A 20,699-nucleotide genomic window follows, 5' to 3' on the forward strand; every position below is an offset into this window, starting at 1 on the left:
TGGAATTCAAGGTACCTGCGCATCAACAACACTGTGGGTGTATTTATGTGTTCAAAATCATGTTTCTTTTTTTTTCAGAATCGTGCTTTTACTGTTCTTATTTTGGGAACTCTTTGGGGAACTATAATACAAAACAGAATTAAGCTAAAAGTTTCATGCTAAATTTTAAAACATTGATAGTTTTCTTGAAAACTTACTGTCGTGATTAATTGATTTACTGATCACTTATTTATATCTCAACAATTGTAATGTTTTAATATATTTTGTTCAAACAGTCCCAGATACAAGGCTATGATTCTTAAATTAAGAAAAAAACAAAAACAAAACAGGGGTGGGGGCTAGATAAGACTGGAGACATATATTTAAATAAAATATGACTGATCTTTGTACAAGTCTCCACATCTGTCGTCACATCCCAACCTGGGCTAAGCACTGGAATGGACAACGGCCAGCAGATCTGGGAGCAGTTCTCTTGTTGGCGTCTCCAGGGCAGGCAGTCCCGAGGCAGCACTCAGGCTGCTCCAAACATCTACACTGACATTTGGGGGAGGTGGTCGGGTAGAGAGAAGGAAGCACTGGCCACTTGCCTACTAATATAATGGCCTCAGTAAGCCAGAGCACGTAAAACCTGGCACCCCATGGAATCCATTCAGGAGAGGGCAGCTTGTCATCACATGCTTGTTTCTGACCATTGCAAGGGAGCCAGACGTGAAATGATGGGAAGGATTTTAATGGACCTTGTTCATACCCTTCACAGTGAATGATTATATCAAGTAAACAAATCTTTATTATGATTCCCTTTTCCTGAGACGGTCTTCAACGGCAACAGCCAAAGGCTTTAGTGTCACAGTTTATAAACAAAGCTATAGAACTATTATCTTCGATTGCTGTTTTGAACAAAGGGCAGGCATGGTTTGTGCTTTGTTGCACTGTTTCATGCTGCTAATGATCAGGGTGGTGGTGATAACCACTGCCTGACAGGCCTGGTTTCAATTTTTTCTTTTTGGTTGGGGTGGGAGGGGCTGTGCCAGCTGCCCCACCTCCTCTCTGGGCTTCTCTGCTCTTCCCAGTGACCAGCCATCTCATTCTTTCAGCTGCATCCATGTCTGTCTATAACCCACATACACACAATTCAAACACAAATGCAAAGCAATAATCAGACATTTGTTTAAAAGCAACATAATAGTCCGTAAGAAACACAATTTCAAAACTTCTAAGAAATGAAATTTCAAGTAGTGGTTAAGAAACAAAAAAGAAGGAAAAAAAGGCATTATTGGAGGGGGTGCAGATTACTCTCTTCTTATAACCCTATCTTCCAAAAATCTCACTAAATAAATTAAATGAAGCATTTGTGCGTGAGAATCAAATTACAGATACCACCTACATATGAACAAAGACCACGAGCCACGATGAACCTCAACAATAGGGGCTGTTGAGCCAAGTTTACAAAATACACGGATTTTGAATTTTATTTTTTCATCCTTTATTCACTTCTAAAATGAAATGTTAAAATATTTTAATATATTTTATTTTTAAAAACAATGTATCAGTGACCTAACTTTTGAAAAGAATCTTAAACGATTACCCAGTCAGAATAGTGCTGGGATCTGTGCGCCATCTAGTGGCAGTTAGATTCTTGTAAAGAACATATGTCTTAAGGAAAAATAACAAATTAAAGAACTAATAAGCTGGGCAAGAAAACACCTGCCTCAGTCCAAGTTTCCATGGGTCTCTTCTTCCACCTCCCTTTTCCATGTGCGTGTTTCCTGCTCCCGTGAGGCACCTTTCAGAGATATATTTCTAAAGCTTATAAGAAAATGGCTTTTCTACAGAGGTGAGCTGGGGCGTGAACAGTGTCACTAGGAGATGCCTTCTCTCCACGGGCGGAGCTCCCTGCCACACTGAAGATTCCTGGTCAAAGAGAAGGCCCGACAGCTCACTTCCTACTTGGAGACGCCAGCTGTGTAACTGGAACCCTCAGAGATTCTCATCATTAATTTCCCCTCTTTTTGTCAACAAGTGCTTTTTTAATTGCTCAGTCTCCAACCCTTCTACTGCTGACCCCCTCAATAAAGAACATTCCATAAACATCTGCAGGCCTGCTAAGTAAGATAACTACTCCTGACTTCCCATCTATATATGCTCCTCTCTGCCAGAGTCCTGGAAACAGACCCTTTTCTAACTGGCTCCTTGAATGGGTTTTGGTTTCAAGCTTTCTGTAACATATAATAGCTTCTATTCAGGAAGCAATTAGGGGCCAGACACTGCTCCAAGCAATTCAAAGACATTATTGCTAATCTTTTAACAATATGAAAGAATAGACATCCATTCTCCCTCCCTTCCCAACCACATTTTACAGGTAACAGATTTCAGCATTCAACTAACACTGATAAAGGGTTCCCAACCAAGAAGAGGCAGGGGAAGAATTCAAACACAGCTCAAACTCTCAAAAGACCAACTGCTTCTGAAATACTGAGGGAATACTTCTAAAATTTAGAAAATAAAAATAAAATTTCCTTTTATCTCTAAAAGGATGGAGTCCAGGAGGGGAGCAAAATATCCTTATATTTGTTTCCTTCATCAATTACCAATTCCCCTTTATAGATGATGAAGTTAAAGGCTTTGAGAATACCAATTCTTACACCAGTACTAGTGAGAGCAAACACTTACATGGGTATGGTTATTACTCTGTCCTAAGTGTGTGCTGCACATATTTGGTTCTAGTCTTCACTTTTAACCCAATGCTCAAATGACTCTCAATAGTACTTAACTGGATAATCCTATAAAGTATCAATATGTTCTTAATATAGGTTTAAAAGTTGAAAGGGCTTTTGAGATGGTTTCCAGAGCTTCCATCAACTCTGAAACATTATGGTTCCATATTAAGATAACCTCGTTCGTAAGGAGTCAAGTTCAGACTCGGAATCCAAATTTTCTGACCCCTTTTCTACCTTTTTCCACTCTACCATGCAAGTTAGGATGAGATAAACAGCTATTTTATGCTTGCATATTTACCCTTCCCCTTCCCTACCTCACACAGGTGAGGAATGAAACAATAAATGTCAAGTTTGGGGCATTTCTTTAGAATAGTGTTTTTCAAAACATGCGTCAAAACTCTTAATTGGGTTATGAAATTAGCATTTTAAAAATGAAATAAAATGCAACAGAGATATATGGTATGGATAGATGCTGTCTTGTGAAGCTTTCAATGATATATACTTATTTGTATGTAGAAGGGGTCATGGTGTTACATGTATTTCTCACTATGGATCACAGACAAAAGATGGAGAAATCACCGTTCTAGACTGTCCACGGTATAGTGTCCCAAAATACTGCTTTTACTGCTGTGGAACAATAACCACTGTACATCTGCACGAGTAGTATCTCCAGCCACGTGCTCCATCTTTAACAGAGGACGTGGGCTGTCTTGCAACACATACTGGCTGAGAACAATCTAGAATGCTGCTGCAAGGTAAGCCAAGTCTCCTATCAAAAGTGTAGTCACATCTCAGGGACCTGGCAGGCCAAACTGGCTTTTAAATGGCTCAGGTTGAAAAAGACAAGCATGAAAAACTGCCTTATTTTAATCACCACGCAGACTCTGGGTTTCAGAATATAAATGACTGTCGAAAAAGCAAGTGGGCAAAGGATGTTTGTTTTTGTCAAGTGGCCAAATTCTCTTCATTTATTTGCTTTCCAAAAGTAAAACGGTTAAGAAATAAGGGTCTCTGTGAGAAAAATTTTAGTATCCCCTTTAGCCAGGGAAATGTGACAGCAAAAAAAGAGCTTGCGTTGATGCCTTCACAGGCCTTTGCTTCCCACCAACAAGTAAGTGGTTTGTCGAAGAGTTACGTAAACGGTTTGAAGTAAAGAACACATAGATTTCCTGATCATTAAAAAATAAAACAAAAAAGAAAATAATTAGTCTAAGTTGGCCCCACAAAACAAAAGCCAGTTTACATGGTGCTCAAAACATGAAAGACCACTCTAGGCCTCTCTCCCTTCAACAGACCGACTGGCAATCTCCGGTCAGAATGTAAAGTGAGGCAGCCACAGCAGGCCTGGTTTTCTATCAGAAGGTATCTGACACGAGACACACACTGATGAGTGCTACAAAAAATCTCTCTTCTCTCATGGAATACACACAAAGTTAAAGGAAGTCAATAACCAACATCCCAAATCCAAATAATATTAACACAATTAAGCAGTGACCATACTTAATGGTCACTGTGGTTGGAAAAAAACATTGCCAAGATACAAGCAAGAGCTAGGAAGGCAATGGAGAAGGAAAGAAAAATAAGCAGGGCAAAAAATAAACTTAGGAAACAGAATAATCAAGAGAGTCTATTCCAAGATGAAACAAGAATTTCAATAAGCACTACAAGTATTCCTGAGAACTTTGGATAGTGAAATGGAAACGTGTCCACTTTCTGTCAAGACTGCTGTACCCATTATTTTGCTTCAGCTCATTCTGAACAAAATATCACTCCCTTAACCTCTCCCAAACCTTCTTGCCAATTTCTGAATGAACGATCTCTTCTGAAGTCTTCTCTTGTAAAATTTTTACAAAGGCAAAACTGTTACTTAAGGAGAAAGTGAGGAAGGACAAAGCAAGATCCTGTTTTCAGACAAGCAGCAGAAACCCTGCCAGCACTCTGCCGCTGGGCTTATCAGATGGTGTGGACACGCTTTTCATTAGCTCCCTTTGTGGTGCCTACAGAGAACGCCTCAAGGAATTTTTCAGGTGCAAAGAGATATTCACTACTGATAAAGTCCAAAAGACGAACAGAGAAATTTGAAATGGGGGGCATTTTTCAAAATTTGGGGAACTTTCATTTTGTTTTATAGCATGGTTGGTTATTTTAGGAGATCAATATTTAATGCATTAAAACAAGAAGATATAAAAGCCCACGAGAGACCAAACTCCTTTTGTAAGAAATACAGACTAAACAGCAAATCCAAGCTTTATTCACCAATTCAGATATTTACAGTAGGTTTCACCGCTTGTTTTCTACAAAAAATTTAATATTTTAAATTGTTCACAAATTGTATTAATATTTTTCAGATCGCATTAAAAAGAAATACATATATGTACATATATTTGTTTTTCCAAGAAATACCCCTGCAGAAACAGTGCTAAGATCTGCCACTGTCAACTGTAATACATTTTTAATGCTGTTGTATGATTTCTCACTGTGCATTTATGCAAAAGCCTAGCCACCCTCATTCAGCAGGTAGCAGCAGATGCTGCAAGAGTGGCTCTGGTGTTTGTTCCCCCATTTGCCAGATCAGCAGACCCACTGGCCCACAGGCAGCTCTGCAGCCACAGGTGGCAGACCTCGGTGCTGTGTGAGCACCAGGCCATCTGTCACTCCTTAGGCTGCAGGGTCCCATTTCGTACATGGTTTCTGCTGCTGGGCTAAACAAAGGGTCACACAACTATGTGCTGGATTTGGGTCCATGAAGGCGAAGCAAATCACTTGCTCCCATGTAATTCAAATTGGTTTACAAGATGGTCTACAGGTTCTCACAGGCTGAAGAGAACTCAACATGTGCTGAGAGACTGTAAACCCAAGAATACACAGCTCTGAGCATGCTTCCTCCTGGGCCCACTTGGGGCCTTATGGCAGCACTCTGATGCAAGTGTACTGGCTGGCCTGGTCTCTTTCAGGCATGTCAGTATCACCGTGACACAAATCCATCTCACTTGTGTCCTCTGGAAGAGTCACAGGCCTCTGAGAGAACCACTCATATAAGTCTGTCTAATAGCTTTTTGTGGCTCCTTCCCTATTACCCTATCCATTGCACAAGAGAACAGAAAGAAGAGGGAGGAGGTGGAAAGGGAGAGAGAGGGGGAACAGGAAGGGGAGTTGAGGGAGGAAAAGGAATGAGGCCCTCAGGCCTACCGCTTCAAGAATTAGCCTTCCTGTTTCAGGAGAGGGAGGAGGAAAGATGGGCAAGGGGAAAAATGGAGGAGGAAGGGAAGAAGGGAGAGGTGGGGGTGGAAGAAAAGGAGAAGGGAAAGGGGAAGAGGGGGAGGAAGGGGAGGAGGGGGAGGAAGGAAGGGCAGAGGAGGAGGCAGAAATAACTATCATAAAACAAACACCCAACTTCCGAGATATTCAGCACTGGGTAAAGAAAGCATGTGAGAGGTAGGACTCACTCTGATCCAGAAGGGAAGTCACATCTGAGAAGGAGACACGGCATTCCTGCGGGGCACTAGTGAGGGGTGCACGGATGCTTGCACACTTTCCTTGCCAACAAAGCGTAGGCACACTTTCCTTGCCAACAAAGCGTAGGCAGGCAACTACTCTAGACGCCTCTTCTGGTTCTGCACCAAGGCTTCAAGCTGGGGTTGCTTATTGGCACATCTGGTTGCTGTACTTGGAGGATAAGGCCAAGGTTAAGGTCTGCATTCCAGTGAGAGCCATGTAAGTCTCTTGTGCTCCTGCTTAAAAACCAGTTCTGTCCCTTTTAGGGGGCCCAAGCCATCCCCGTTATCTACCTCTGGTCATCCGGGAAAGGGAAGCGTCCAGGTCAGGTACTGGGAGACTCTCTGGGGTAGGGGGCAAGCAGTAAGGGCATAATATGAACGAGTGAAATAAAACATGATGGCCATTTAGTCAGCTAGGGGGGAAATGTTTTTCAGCAGAAATCCCCTCTCCTCCCAAATGCAGCAGAGCCCTGCAATAACCTTTCAGGGTTGTGTAAGCAGCTCTCCCCGGCTGGTCACAGGAGGCCTGTGGAGAGGATGTGACTTGCTTGGCGCAGATTCCCACATCTCACTGCTTCCAAAAAACAAGCCAGAGCCCGCACCTCAGCGATGCCGCAGGATATGCCCTGCAGTAGTCGCTGGGCCTCTGCTGCGCCCCCACCTCCACTCCTGGGAAGGAGGGGGCCGAAAAGTAAGAACACTAAAAACCAAGGCAGGGAGGGAGCGGGGAGGCCAGCCAGCCAAGTGCTCTCAGACTCGGAGGTGGCCCCATGGGAGAGAGTAAGGACAGCAGCTCTGAGCAGGTTCTCTCCTCTGCCTGCCCCTCAAACCCGGACCCTGGCTCCAAACCAGCATACCTGTTAGAGCAACCCTTCGAAGTCACAAGAACAGGGAGGATTCTAAAGAGGAAACTTTTCAATCTAGCTTTGTGAGTGGAATAAACTGTGTGCCAAAGTATGCCCAGCTGAAGAACCCTCTCCTCACCCAAAGACTAGATCTAAAAAATATTAATCCCATAGCCACTCTTAGGTGATGGAAAGATAAGATAAGGAGGATATATTAAAGGATGATAAAAATGTTTTAATGTGTCTTTGGGGAACGGATTTCCATCTTGGAGATGGATTAGTCCACGTTCAAAGAACTTTAGGTACTAAAACTGCTCTGCAGTATGAAATGGGAATGTATCAGTCATGGCCTTTATCATGGCCAAAGTCCCTTCCCACTGTCCTCCCGCTCCCAACCCAAACTTAAAAGAACTTATTAAAAGAATCCTGTATTATATATATAAAAAAATACAGGTTGCCTGCTTTGTCAGATCTAGTGTCTTTTCCCCTTGGCAACAAAGTAAGGCTCGGGGGCTATGAGAAGGACAGGCAGCAGAGGGTGTGTCTCTGAGGCAGTCAGGTGGGAGCTGAGTAGTGTTTGCCAGGCTAGTTTCCACTGCGCTCAAGATTAAGTCTGAGTTCTACTTAGCAAGCGCAAGGAGCGCCCTTAGCGAAGACAATGTTTGGGAACCACGTGTCATATTCATTCCCTGCTGGTACACGGTGTCAGTCATTCACACTGCAGTCGAAAATCCCAGCTCCTCCTGCTATGCAGCACTGCTTATGCTGATGGGATCGGAGCGCTGATCATCATGGCTGTCACAGAGAAGGGAGGTTTGGTTCTGCTGCAGTTTCTTCTCATTCAGAAATTCTTTTTCAAAAATGTATTTGTTGGGAAACCACTAACAGACTTTCTCTTTTATAACTTCCCATTGCCTTAGATGGAATCTGTCATGGTACCCCATTTGCCTCCAGTACTTGGGGTTTCACACACTCTCTAAAACCTTAAGTTTGGAAGCGTTTTGACTTTACCCTGTCAGACCTGAGGGAATACTGCAGGATGCACTCACCATTGTCACTGCGGGTACAGAAAACACCAAACACTGCTTAGCTAAAACGGCAAATGCGAGCAAACAGGAGGGGAGAGAGCAAGACCATTCTTCAAACACAAATTGCCTAAAATAGACAGGGAGGTAAAACCTTTCACCCAGCCTATGCATACTAGGAGAAGAGGGGCAACCCTGCCCCATGGTACCCCTCACACCTGGAGAACAAGAAGTGATCTTCTGGGAGGATACATCAGAATGCCCGTGCCCATGCCAGGAGACAAGTACTTCACCCTGCATGCCAAATCAACAGAATGTACCTAAAAGCTCAACCTGTAGGATTTACCTTGTTTTAACTGTTTGTTTATAAATGTGTATCGTCTACATCAAAGGATCGGAGGACTCCAAGCAGAGCTCCATAAAGCTATTTCCGACGAGACCGAGAAGGAACATCTCTGGGAGAAGGTTGCTTTGCTGCAAGCTCAATCCATTAGATCCATCACCAACCAGTAAGCCCACAAGAGAAACAGTCAAATGCAGGCAGATGCACAGCATAGATTATGAGTCTGATGGCCTGGATTCAGGCAAAATTGACTGCTTTCCAGACGTATGACCTTGAGCAAGTTGTTTAATGGCAGTCAACCTTGTTTTACTTAACTGTAAGGATGAGCTGATTATAGTACATAAACTCTAAAGCCAGTTCCAGAAATTCTAACTCCATGAAAGGTGGGAACAGGTAAGAAATTGGCATCGTCATGACTGTAGCTCACTTCCAAAATAATCCATACCTTAAACTACAAAAGAAATACAGCAAACTTCGTTTTCGAAGGCAGTTGACATACATTTCATACTTAAACTAATCAAAGCCCACAGAGAGCTAGAAAGAAAATCAGAATCAAAGACAAATAACGTTTTTTCCACAGGAATGCCAGTTTCATCTTGCCATAAAGGAGAAGCATACTGTCTTGTTTTCTGAAAAACCATCCTATACTGAAAGGAGTACATTTTCCCAATTAAAAAAAAGAAGAAAGCACAAAGCAAGGAAATTCAGAAGTCTTAACAAAATACTTATTTAAATTTTTGTTTTATCCATATTTGCTACCAATTTCTTAAAAGCAGCAATCGGAAGCTATCTAGATACAAGTGCTAATTAAGTCTTTACTTCAGGAAAATCTCAAAATTTCTACCGTTTAACAGAGTAAAAAGTAACTGTAAACTGGCAAGGTAGTGCTGCTAGAGCCATCTTCAGACTTGACTGAACGAAGATGACCCGTGCGGCCCACCTCTTCTCACAGGGCTCCTGGGGACGCCATTTTCCTCCTTCCTCACTGCCATCTTAGTGCCACAAACGTCTCTTAGCGGGCTGGCCGACAAGCTAGCTTATCTACATTATGGCACTGCCAGAGCATTCAAAGGTTTGATAGAAACATATTTTTTGCAGCAGAAAGAACAGCCTCTGACTCTCTACTACCAGCCAGGCTAAAATTTCCACATTAAAGAGATTTAGGAATCGCCTACAAGTACCAGAAATGCAAGCCTCTCCCCAGTAGCCACTCTTGAGTAGACCATGGAGCAGACCATGGTGAAGGTAAAGAAAATGGAAAGCAGCTGGGTCTCTGCTATGTCCTCAGAGTACCTGGTACACAGCTTACATAAAGCCAGGGAAAGAAAATAAGACCAGCATCTTTAACCAAGTTTTACTTTAAAAATGTCAAGGGAAGGCTTTGTGATACCCTTTATGTCATCCAACCAAACATTTATGCAGGCAAAGATGCAGTTAAGAGGAGTTCTAATTTGCTGTCCTCCAAGTCTTTTATTTCAAAGTGCAAGCCTTGTAAAAACCAAAGGAAAAGAATCCCTTTGCATTCTACTATATACAGTAAACAATTAATATATTAAATGTCTCTTTCAGGGTTAGTAAAATTATATTGAGATCTAGGCTCTTACGCGACAAGCATAAGATTAATGCAAGATTTACGGAATCTTTATGGGATTCTAAAGAGGGCTTAGGAAAACTGAGCCTTCCAATTTCAATGAAAAGACTGATGTGAAAATCCTCCTCTCCCCTAGTTTCAAAAACATCTCCTAATTAGAGAAAACAGCATTCAGTGAAGAAGATGAACAACAGCTACTGCAACAAGACTTGGAAGAACAGCTGGCTTTATAAATTTGGTATCAAGTTAAAAGATACCTAGTTCTGTGAAGATTCAACTCCTGAAACAGCTACTAAAGTATTCTGAACAAATTCTTCATGGCACAGTTTACTGTAAAATACACTTACTATAAATTCTTCAGGGTTAAGTGCCTTTGAAAACATAAACACACAAATCAAAGTTAAAATCCACTTGTTTCCTCTTAGTAACAGCATAAAGGAACAAAGGAAAAGCCGAGTCAAATCCAATTAATTTTAAGAATCAAGATTTCTAAGCTTATAATCACAAACAAGAGTTTTCCACAAGTAGCTTTGAAGTCAACTATTAATTAAACAGAAGGCACTAAAAATTGTCCCCATTAATGGGAGTGAAAGCCCTCCATCATCTACTGATCTTTTAAGGACAAAATCTTCTTTTGTTAAAACATTTTCCCTATATATTTTAATCAGCCATTATAGATCATTAACATTGGAAGCATTTTCTTAAAAAAGAAAAAAAAAAAAAAAAAAACCAACCAACCAACAATAAAACCCCTAAAATCCAGCAATTTTCTTCATAAATGGAAAACCAATTGTAAAAGACAGTGAAAAGAAGCCGGAACTCTCATTAACTTAAATTACCAATGAATACTTAATTAAAAGCATGTATTAAAACCACTTACAAAACCTATATTTCAAGTACACATATATATCAATATATATCACCCTTGGTTTCCAACACATACATAAAAAATACATCTAACAATCTCTGTTTTATACCTTTAATATTTGCAGTGTTCATTTTAAAGTCTATTTTGTCCATTCAACCAAAGACAAATTTTCAACTTCTCACTGCTAAATGAGTATGAGAAATACTTACTGTAGACAAAAGGATTCCATTTTCTTTCTGGGAATGCTCTCCACCCTCCTACAGAACTCTTCTGTGCAGTGTGCAATTGCATTTTTTGACTTTTACAGTAACAAAGCTCGCGTGCCACAGAACCTAATGTAAATGAAATGGCCCTGCAGCTGCCTTCAGAACTCAGCTCACCTCAACCATGATACAGCTAATTGTTAAAAATGGTGGCTGAGACATTTTCCATACATTAAATTAAGGAGCTCTGATGAAGGCACTGGCATCCTCCCACTTCAGACAAAGGAAAATAATTTGCAACTGTACCAAGGCACGGATAATTGAGTCATTTCCTATACTGGGTCAGTGTTAGAGGTTTCCTCCATCTTTACAAAATGCAAACCACAGCTCATTGTCTCATCCCAGAAATCAATTCATTGCAATGCTGCACTGGGTCACAGTTTTAAAGCAATCTTAGTCCTGGGTAAATCTACACCTCCAACACGGAGACAAGTGAAATTCTCACAGTTCCTCTCTTCCCTGGGCTGTTCTCTTCTATTCCTCACTTGACAGTGCCTCAAGTCTTCCTATTGTTAAGAGTACAGAAAGTCCCACACCTCTGAAGGAAGCTAAATCTCTTAACTAGGTGAGCAATTTCCAAGTCCATGCTTTGCAAAGAAGTCCAGACCCTATGGGTCCCATGACACAAATACATTCCTTGGGATAAAAAGCTATGTATTGTTGGCTTTCTTTTTTGGTGGTGGTGGTGGGGGGTTGTTTTTAAGGGAAGACAAGACAATCAAGCTGCTTTTTAATGCTGAATCAAAAGCATTTTATCTCTGATATTAGTCAAGGTATTAACAGTGGTACAAGCAACAAACCTTTATGGTTTTACCACCCTCCAGATAAGGCTTAGAGGACTCGGAAAGTTTTTCATTTCACTTATACAAATCATGATCTCTGCACCAAAAATTGGAAATATACTTGAAGTGTTCATATCACACTCTTCTGAGAACAAATTTGGGATAGGAAAAGTCACTATCTCAATTCAAATCACCTACATTTGATAACACTTAAGAATCCACATCTTTGATGCTGTATTTAATTTTCATTTAAAGTCTTATGCCAAAGCACTACTTGTGAGATAATTCCAGATACCTTGAATAGTACTTTTTCCCTATAACAAAATATAAATGACTGAATTCCTTGGTAAACCATGCTCCCCCCCCCACACACACACTCTCTCTCTCATCTACAAACCCAAATGATTTGATTTTAGCATAGAAAAATTCTATTTTAATTATTTTATCTCATGTAAGAATTCTACACTTCACATGGATCTTTTCAAAAAAATCCTAAAGAAAGTCCACACTACTTACTACTTAAAGATGAAGTCTGCAAAAATCCTAAATAATCGACTATTTAAATCTTTAAGTGAATGCTTATCTGCCCCACCCAACAGACTTTTTTTTTTTTAAAGAAAAACGTTAGAATGACAAGGCACAAATCTGAATAATTCCCAGGAGAATCAAGTACTTTTTCTATCAAATGAGTTAAATGCTTCTGAATTCATCTCAAAAATTTAAACAAACCAAGATCTTATCTTTCAGAGGTATTGCAACAACATGCTATTAATGTATTTACTATGGCACATTAATCTTTTTTTAAGGTGCATTAATCTTAATTTCTCTATGAAACACAGGCAATCCTACCTGCAGCTCTCCAATTTAAGGAGTTTCTCCAATTTAAGGAGACCGGTCGACATTGTTGGTCACTGCAGCTCTTCCATACCTTCTATGTGGGATGAGCTCTGTCGGAACCAGTGCTCAAGTTTTCCCCACTCCAAACAGCCAGAAATGAGCAGGGGGAGGAGAGGAGAGCGAGACACAGGGAAGAGAGAAAGAAGAGAGAGTACGAAGAAAAAGGAAAGGATAGCACCCTGCAAATGCTCATATGACTGAAGCACTGAAGAGTCTAATTAGACAATGAGATTGCAGGGTCCCCTTAAAAAGGGTGCTCGCAGTCCCCGGGGCAGAGCATCATCACCCGTGTTGCCCCACACAAATTCAGAGAAGTCAGCTATCAGTTTGAAAGCACAAACTGATGGGAGTAACAGTTTATAGGTTACAGAAGGGTATTTTATTGTTAACGGACTGTACCAAGTTAAGATTTAAGAGGGGGAGAGACAACATGTAGGCAAGGAATGCTATGATACTTTTTTTTTTTTTTGACCCAAGCCACTGCAATTACTCTGATGTGAATTTTTGATGACTTCCGACATCTTGCATGGTTAATACTCGCTTCAGCTGTCATGTTTGGTTAATGTGGAAAATGCATTTGCTGCATTGTGATGCAGTGCTGTGGCCACAGATTGTAACACCAGTTGTGAAGCTGGTCCCTTAACTGAGCAGCAGGAATTTGCACATGCCATGATGCTAAAATAAATGGTAGTTAAAAGCTTTTATACAGTAGCAGGCAGATTCTGCCATTTTAGCCTGCAGAACGTGTAGTTTCTACCTCCACAAGCATCTCAGCTCACTGTGCCCTCATCAATTGCACTGTCCTTCAAACAGAACGGTAAATTCACCATCTTATATGTTTGGCCTCTCAGTAGTTAAAAGATTTCAATACTGTTTAAATAACTATTCAGATTAATTATAGCTTTGAACAGAACCGAGGTTATTTGCATTTCAGGAATATACAGCCAAAGAAACTGTCAGTGACACAGGAAAATGCAGACCTTTTATTAACATATGCTCAGCTCAACTGTCACTTCTCTGTACAACATTTAGGGGAAAATATATGATGTGTAAATAATGAATATTTCCATACTACCATAATGGTTTTTTTTAAATGTTTCTCAGAAAGGGATTTTTTTCCTCCTTAGGTTTTAATGTATTATCTGAGACTTAAAGACTATCTCAAAATACTAACGTGTTTTTTATTGTCACTAAAAGAAATTTAATGCAGCAAACAACTGTGCAATTACAGGAAAGCTTGTGCAAAAGCAGAGATGAAACTGCACTGAGAACCAGGCACGAGAGGCCAGTAAGGTAGTGGACCATCATTACAGTGCAGATTGCAAAAGAAAAATCCTTCTTTTCTGCAAGAGAAAGATCCTTCCACCTTCAAAAACAAAAACCACAAACCCTACGACTGCAACTGTGTTGGCTGCAAAACTAATACCTATACTGCAGAACGTGAAGGACAGACACAGGATTTGCCAATTTTACAACATTTTTATACAAATATTAACTTGGCTACTTAGCATCTAGAATTTGGCTACTTAAGGTTCTTATTCATCTGTAACAATCATTTCGGTATTTTAAAAAAGCAGAACCAAGTTACAGACTTTGTTTTTTAAAAGAAAAACAACTAATATAATCAACTTGTATTTCTTACATCAGAACTTTTGCCAATTAAATGCTCAGAGTTAAGGTGTTTCAGACGTTTCTGCCTTGAAAAAAAGAAAACTAAACGGAAAAAGAATGAACATAAGAACACACTGGTGTCTGCACAGTGAATAACAATGAAAGAACTTATGTTACTAACATAAAAACGAACCCATGATTTCCTTTGTTTTATTCATTGTGATAGCACCAAATGCATAATTTGGAGGTGCATGTGTTAACAAGAGCTGTAAAACTGAAGAGCTTTCTAGTTCTGTTTCTTCTCCCAACTTAAAATTAACTGTACCAACAACGCTATTTGGTGCCATAGCAGATGTCACAGTAGTTGTAGCTAACATTCAACAATTCAAGGTTTTTTGTTTCAGACCCAATACAAGGTACCACTAACGGCTCAGAAACCACATAAGCAAGGAGCGGGGGAGAGAGGGAACGTGTGTTGGGGGTAGCTTTGAAATTAACCAGGCTCAGCTTATGCTCCAATTACTGAACAAAAGACAATCCTGGGGGACCTCTCTCTGAACCAGTGCAAGAAGCAAACTCTTTTGTTTCTGATCAAATAAATACAGCATTGGAGCATAGTGGATATGCAGCAAGAGGAGTCTCTGCCTGGGGATGGAAGGGGCAAGAGAAAAAAAGAACTCAGAGACCCCAGTGTGGTTACAGTCAAACCATTTCACTGATGGTTAAAACCTATTCCTGAGGGAGACATCTAAAGTTCACTACAGGAGACTGAGAAAACCCCCTTCATTACTTAAAAAACCCCATGTCATTAGAGCCACATTTTTCCATGCCACTGTGGCCAAAGAAATAAACTAAGAGGATACACCTTGTTGCTAGAGTAAACTGTGAGCCAGTTCAGCCTCAATCTGTGAGTATCCCAAGGAGACCAGATGAGCTGCACGGTATCTTGAATGCAAAGGACCTCAGAGTAGAGACTACTGAGAAATGTTAAGTGATCTGCCTCAGACCCCAAGCCCATGTAAGTATGGGGAGGTCGCTAAAACACTGAAAAGACGACCCCTGACAAAGGAAGTACTTTTCCAACTGCTGTGTCAGTAGATGAAGTAATCCATTCCTAAATGCCTATTTGGTAGTCCACTGTTTAATTCTGTGTTTTGGCTTTATACAGCCCTCAGCATAAAAACTAAAAGAGAAAATGGTAGACAACTAGTGGACTCAGTACTTATTAATACAACAGTCGTAAATGGGCGTGCTTATTTCACAAATGCAGAGACGATGTAGGATTCTTCCTACCACAGGGGATCGATATGATCTTTTCAAAATCCTCTGTATACTGCAACATTCTGAAATACAATGGCACCTAACTTGTACATCAGATACACATACACTCTGTGTGAAAAATGCAGACAACCCAAAGTGTAAAAACAGATGGATCTTACTACCACAATGACCAAAGTGCATTCAGGTCTTTATGCATTTGAAAGATCTCCAAATTTCTGGTGAGGGCTCAAATTTTTAAACACTATTCCATACAAATTTCCAATGAAGTATGCCTTCAGATAGTTCCTTAGAATTCACTGTAATGAGAATCTTTAATAGAAAAGTTTCGAGTTCATTGTTTTTATTTCCATCTCTCTATAGATTCTCCCAGTTAGTCCATTAAGTAACTTCTTAGCAAAGTACAGGTACAGGACCAAGAAAGAGAGAAGAAAATTTCCAAAAATAGTAGCAACACTTCCTCCAACCTCAGACAGCCATATTCCAAAGTCTCTGATTTTCTCCCTCATGCAGTTAACTGGTTTTAAAGATCTGAGTAGGAAAAAATAAAAAATAAAAAGGAGGGAAAAAGTAGCTCTAATTTCCTTAGGCCTGTGTTTGAAACACAAGAAGGATGAGGAGACTTTTTTTTAAGAGGTGGCATTAGTACGCCTTTTTTTTTTTTTAAACCTGTTACCATTAATAAAGAAAATTACAGAACAGAAAAAGGAAGCCACTGAAATTCTGTGGTTCAATTAGAATTATGATAATCACTCAGTGAAATTATCATGTTCAAGCATACAACTGTAATGCTTTAAAGTACATTAACAACATGTAGGGTTTCACGCAGAAATCAAACTATTACAGAATCCTGATGAGCTCTGTTCTCCCTTCTACTGGGCTGCTGGGAAGATCAAGTAATATCACTGGAGGGCAAGTGCTTTTAAGAGTTAAAAATGAGAGACCATGTGAGGTCAGGCAAGCACTGTCCCCGATTCTAGCCTTCTGAGGCGCACAGGCTCCCAGTTCGCTTCCTGGCCGCCCCCACCGACCTCCTCCCGGCTCCCCCTCCCTGCTGAGACCTTGGTCCCTGGCCCCATGCTACACGTTTCCCCTTCTGTACAGTAGCTTGTACTGCCACAACTCTTACCTCTAGACCAGTGACTCTGGAAAATTCTGGCTGGAGTAAGTTTCTGAGCAGTGTTTCTTATCCTATCTTCAAATGTTTCAGGGGCATTTCCATGAAGATGCCTTGCCAGAACATCGAAAACTGAAACCAAATCTCAGCTCCCAATCTAGTTAACTTTCCTAATTTCTCAGCCTTGACCAATAGTGCCCATCCTTCTTGTGCCACAAACCTCAAGTGATTTCTGAACATCCTTCTTAAGCCCATCAGATGTTTTATTCCAGATGTTTCTCACACACCTTTTCCTCTCTGTTTTTTCGGCCACCAACCTGGTCCTGGCCACCATCACTGTGCCTGGATTGCTGCAATCACCTCTGAACAACACTGCAGCAGGTATCCTTCCCCTCGCCCAGCCAACTTCCACAAGTGTTTCCACACCTTCCCTCCTTTCCTGTTGACACTTACCTGCTCCAAAACTTTCAACAGCATGTACTGCCGACACTCTGCTGCTTGGTAGTCACCCCTTTCACATCTGTTCCTCCTACACTGACAGAGTTTATTTTTTAGCACATAGCTTCTATTCTCACCTCCCTGACTTTGTTCAGGTTATTACTTTGATATCCTCTTTCACTTCCACAAGCTAAGCCCATTTAATCTTGCAAGGCCTACTGAGATCGTGACTGTTCCAGGGGATCTTCCCCAATCACCCTAGAATTCATTCATCATTACCCCTTTTCTCTCCTCTGAGCTCCCTATGGCATTTAGAGTCTCATGTGATTCCTATTTAGTTTTGCCAGTCATTTTACACAGTCTTGGACAGTTTGACCCTATAATAGGAATGTTAGTCTTGGCTCTCCAGGTAGAGAACAATGAGCTTCCAGAGGGAAGCATCCAGAATTTAGGTTTATTCTAATTGTCATCAGTGCCTACCATACGGCACTCCTTAATGGGCACTCAACAAAACCACTTCATTGATTTTTATTAGTGTTCACTAGGCCCCACCCAGGGAGATGGAGGTATCTACTTAAAGGGGAGCTAAATATTACTTTACTTATTGTTCGTTCTTTTAAATCTCTTCAGCTCCCTGAGATAATTGCAGCCTTAGGTACTAAGACAGATGCTGAGATGGTTCTTGGCCAATGTGCAGAGGCACCAAACTCGTCTTTGTGACTAAGCAATATTATCAACAGTGTTCAATCCCCAAAGTCGGCTTCCTTCTCAGTTGCATCCAGAGCCAGGGAGGTTCCGGGAAAATGAGATGGTCCTGGCCCAAAGTCAGTGGTGTGGCATTCACAGCTGATCTGTCCTGACAAATCAGCTGAGAATGAAAAAGCAATCTGCTAATTTTATCAATGACATTTCACCTTGAGTATTGAGTGCAGACTACTAGATTTAGGCAGTCATTAAAGAATCAGAGGATCTCTGCTCATCTTATTTAGCAGGAAAATAAGGTTCATTATCTGTTGTTCAAATGCAAACTTGTCTGCCTAGGGCTCAAGAAACAAAAGGAAAAAGAAAGCTCTCCTTTCTATTGCCCCACAGCAGGGTTCTGCCTCCATAAGCTTACCAAGGGGACAAAGTTAGGACTGGGCCAGAAACTCAAGGCAGGTAGGTGAAGGTAATTTCAGAAGCTAGGCTTCCACTTTAAGTACGTTTTAAGGAAGCAGTTTCTCAGTAAGTGTGGTTATTAATGGGAAGGGGCTGAAGTGGGAGGAGGCAGCATCTCTCCTCAAATATACCTCCGGGAAAATTCACTGCAATCCCAAGTTCCAGAAATTCAGAATGGGAGTTCTCTTGTCAGTTTGGGTCTGGCTCTCTGTCTGTCTCATAAACACACACACAAACAAATACATTCCCAGCATCTAATCAAGTCTTAGTATTCAGATAAAGGGAACAAGTGATTCTGGCAAGAACTTGGAGATTATATGAAGAAGTTCTACCTTAATAACAACAAATGAAATAATAAATAAAAACTTATCTTCATCACAGTCATGAAATTTCAGGGGCAGTTCATTTCCCTGTGGCATAGATTAAGAAAACAAGGAAACAGAGCGTCACAGGTCCAGGCCCTGGGTTCAGGCCTGAGCTCCTCGCTCTCAGGGTTCTCTACACAGCACTATGACACGGTATCAACACAACCTGGCGAGGGGTGTGCTTGATGAAATCCGACCTCAGGGAATCTGAAGTTCTTCCATGGACGATGATGGTGGATACAAAAGAACAGCTTCTGGCTTGCTAGTTCTTGTTACCAACGTACTTTACACAACAGATGTATTTCTTACCAGGTTGATTGTAAATAGAATTCTTTTAAACAACTTCTATTTTAAATTCAGTAGGGAAGCTGTTATCTCAAGGAATACTAAAGCTAAGTATCACCCCAAGAGTTCTTTAATAAATGCAGATATTCAGATTTTGGATTTGCTTACTAAAGCAGGGCCCATCATATTACTATTATTTTAGATAAAAGACATTACAACCTCAATTTTCATGCAGGTTTTTTTTTTTTTTTTGCTGTATATATCTACTGTTTCTGTTATTAACTGGAAAACACTGATGAGGCCAGAAACTGATTTAAAAAAAAAATACACTCCTCAATAGAAAGAAAAGGATTACTAAAATTACTCAGTCCTCAAGGATTCCAACAAGGCAACATTTAAGTATTTCATTATCTGGTCTGAGTTTCAAAATCTACTGACATATAAAATATTAGTCCTGAAATCTAAGAAAAATTTTATAAGAAAATAACCAGAGTTAAAAATTACATGCAAAATAACAACAAAATGAAGTGTTCCTGTGAAGCTACCTGTATATTATTCTAACTTAATCTAGTTAAGCCTTATGGGTTAAATGCCCTGTAAAGCTACCTACAGAGGATTTCCTAAATCTAGTGGAAAGCATTCTGAAGTTGGAGTCAAAAGAACTGTGTTCTAAGTAACCCTACACTACTTATTCACATCATGCCTCAGTTTCCTCATCTGTAAAATGGGAAAATGCCACCAAACCTATATGATGAACAGTATGTTTATCTTCACCAGCTAATACAAGAGGATTATTCTTCAAAGCAAAGAGAAGATGTTTCAAATGATTTCTAAGACACACAGGCTGCAAATTTTAATATATTTTTAAAATATGCAGACTGATTTAGACATTTCCAAGGAAATACTTATTCTGACTCTGCTTTCTTTCATGGCATCTGTTGTTACTAGCAGCTAAGGAAAAGTAAAATCTAATGTCATTAACAGTCGACCGAAGATCTTCAGCACTCACTCAATGCAGGAGGGGCTCACAGAGAGAAACAAATGAAAAGGTAAATAAAATGAGGATGAAAGAAGCTGAGGTGAAAGGCAGAGAAAATCAGGTTAATAAGTATAAACAAGAAGTCCATCTTTCATCTCTCCTAGCTCCTACTGATGGCAGACGGTGTATTTAATCTGCTGAGAGACCAGATTTAAGGCCTCCCTTTGGTATAGTCCATCCATGAATTATTAACGTTAGCAGAAGCAATAGCACATCCGCTCACAGCGATCACAGAGGAAAGTGATGATTAACCAAGACGGGATTATTAATCCCTCCACTTCCTGTTCCTCCATCCCCGTCTCTTCTTCATCCCCCACTGCACTCTCACTGCTTTTTAGGCAGTGTATATTAAGCTACAGCTTCGGAATCAGAGTTAATTCCTTCACGGTGAAAAAATAATGAATGACCGATTACAAGTAATAGACTTTTAACATATATAAGTTTTTAAACATATTTTATTGACCACTGTGCCCTTCATAGAACAAGAATAAAAACAAGGGTGATGGGGCTTCCAAGGGTGGAGGGCCAGTGGTTAAGAATCCACCTTGCAATGCAAGGAACATGGATGTGACCCCTGGTC

The 20,699-nt window shown here is 40.5% G+C and overlaps 1 protein-coding gene across 3 annotated transcripts in view; it reads right to left on the reverse strand.

Moving 5' to 3' along the window:
• NUP93 (nucleoporin 93) overlaps positions 1–20,699 on the reverse strand; it is a 103,193-nt gene that overhangs the window by 38,390 nt on the left and 44,104 nt on the right. The window contains exon 1 of one of the 3 annotated variants that reach the window (XM_027516505.1): positions 12,781–13,116. The exons of the other annotated variants lie outside the window; for them this stretch is intronic. The gene's annotated coding sequence lies outside the window, so the exon portion shown is untranslated. Of the gene's footprint in view, positions 1–12,780; positions 13,117–20,699 lie in introns of those variants that run through there. 3 annotated transcript variants of the gene reach the window in all.

Source organism: Bos indicus x Bos taurus, chromosome 18, assembly GCF_003369695.1.
Source record: "Bos indicus x Bos taurus breed Angus x Brahman F1 hybrid chromosome 18, Bos_hybrid_MaternalHap_v2.0, whole genome shotgun sequence".
Classification (NCBI taxonomy): domain Eukaryota; kingdom Metazoa; phylum Chordata; class Mammalia; order Artiodactyla; family Bovidae; genus Bos; species Bos indicus x Bos taurus.